Below are 2,085 nucleotides of genomic sequence, written 5' to 3' on the forward strand. Positions count from 1 at the left end.
CAAACTGAGAACTCAAATGTTGGCAAATAAAATTACTACGTTAAAGGTTTAGTTATTTGATTCTTTTTCGTGGTTATCAATATAAACATAAAAAATAGCTTTGTATCCTCTTTGAAAATTATACTTATAAGAAAGATGTAACTGATATTCTCCACTGTTTGCTCAGCATTCTGAGATATTACGCAAGGACACAGACTTCTGCTTGTTAATTGTAAGATAAAATCAGAGAAAGCGTTTTGCTAGATGTGGGTTCCATGGTGTAATGGTTAGCACTCTGGACTTTGAATCCAGCGATCCGAGTTCAAATCTCGGTGGAACCTGATTTGAATTTTTTTTTTTTATAAAAGTAATATTTTCAATCAAAAATTTTTTTAAATTATATCTTCATTACTTTTTTTTTTACAATTACTTTATAATGATATATTTTCATTTAATTTAAATAACATTTATTATTATTATATTTATTTTTACAATATTAAAGAAGAGCATGTTTCGTTGATTGTGTTGTATTTTGATAAACAAATTATTAAGATAAAAATGTTGCGATTAAGTACTTTTTTTTTTTACAACGGAGTAATTTCGCTACTTTAAAATTCAATTCAATTTATACCTTTCGAACTTTATTTATAATTCAGTTTGTATAAATACCTTTCTGACACGGTTCCATGGTGTAATGGTTAGCACTCTGGACTTTGAATCCAGCGATCCGAGTTCAAATCTCGGTGGAACCTGATCTGAGTTCTTTTTTATAAAAGTAATATTTACAATCACTAATTTTTCAATGTCAATTATTTCAATGAAATAATTAAGTAGTCAGCCTTTATCTTTTTGAACCAGAGAAATATTCCAAAAACCAGACTGAACCGCTTTATAATGCCAGAATCTCCGATGAATATCATAAGGATCTATTAAGTTGTTAAGAGTTTAGTAAATTGACACAACATAGAGACTTAATTTTCTGTGTCCAGGCTTGCCAACTACTAGGCTTTTTGTAAAATATATTATACAGTGGTAGGCATTTTAAAACCAAAGCTTTCAGAATTTGTGGCAATTTTGCCAATATTTTAAAAGCCTCAATACGAAAGAGCAGGAACTAACTGTCGTTGCATATGAACTTTTAAATCATTTATATGAGGTTGTGTGTAAAAGAAGTTAAAATGAATAAAAAAAATATATATTAAAACATTAACTTTGTTGCCACTAGAATAAATTTTTACAAGAAGCGTAGAAAGTTGGCAGCCCTGTATGTCTATAAACCTTTAAATAGTTTAAATGTTAAAAAAGAGTTCGCAATTCTATTACTTCAAGCAGAATATTTTGTTGGTCTCACAGAGTCACGATAGAAAGTAAATCCTTTATTCTTAAATACCAGATGGAAAGTATATTAAACATCCTTATAGAAATGGAATGGATATCTTATGGAAAACATATCTTATATTTTTGTGAACCAAATGGATATTCAGTTTTAGAAAATTAAAAAATAAAATTTCTTTAATAGAAGGCGCAATCACCACAAAGCAATAAATAAATAAATAACAAGATGAGTAAAACTAGATCAACTGCTTTACCCTAAACAGTCCTATCATCTGCAACTTGTTCAGTAGCGTGGGAGAAGATTGTGATTCAGAAATCATATGTCGTTGAATAATAATTTAGTATCACATCGCCCCCACAATTCCTTCCAGATTTGCAGGTAAACGCCCAAAATTTCCAGAGGAGTCCCGACACCCACGACCCATGGCGACCCTCAAAAAGTTTGAGGTCGAGGCATTGCCTTCTTCAAACCTTGAACTACGCGATTGCAACAAAAAATAAATAACCTCAAATTTGAAACTGGACTCAGCAGCAACTGTTGAACAATGTCGATCACAAAGGATTAAATATCGATAGAAGAACATTGTTGTCTTAGATATAGATTAGTGGTTACCAACTGGCAGCATGCGGGTCGCAGCAGGCCCGCGAAGCCTTTTTTTTTTTTTTTTTCGGCCNGAAGCCTTTTTTTTTTTTTTTTGTGGCCCGCGAACTGAAATATATTAGTTATCGTTTTTTTTTTCTTTTTTTGTGGACAATTTTCATGAAAAGTCT

At 31.1% G+C, this 2,085-nt stretch overlaps 2 non-coding genes across 2 annotated transcripts; both read left to right on the plus strand.

Moving 5' to 3' along the window:
• The first annotated feature begins 248 nt into the window (after positions 1-248).
• On the plus strand, positions 249-320 carry TRNAQ-UUG (transfer RNA glutamine (anticodon UUG)). Its single transcript has one exon. It is a non-coding gene; the product is annotated as a tRNA-Gln (tRNA).
• Positions 321-659: 339 nt separating this feature from the next.
• TRNAQ-UUG (transfer RNA glutamine (anticodon UUG)) lies at positions 660-731 on the plus strand. The gene has a single exon. It is a non-coding gene; the product is annotated as a tRNA-Gln (tRNA).
• The last annotated feature ends 1,354 nt before the right edge of the window (positions 732-2,085 follow it).

The sequence above is a fragment of the Parasteatoda tepidariorum genome, chromosome 10 (assembly GCF_043381705.1).
Source record: "Parasteatoda tepidariorum isolate YZ-2023 chromosome 10, CAS_Ptep_4.0, whole genome shotgun sequence".
Classification (NCBI taxonomy): domain Eukaryota; kingdom Metazoa; phylum Arthropoda; class Arachnida; order Araneae; family Theridiidae; genus Parasteatoda; species Parasteatoda tepidariorum.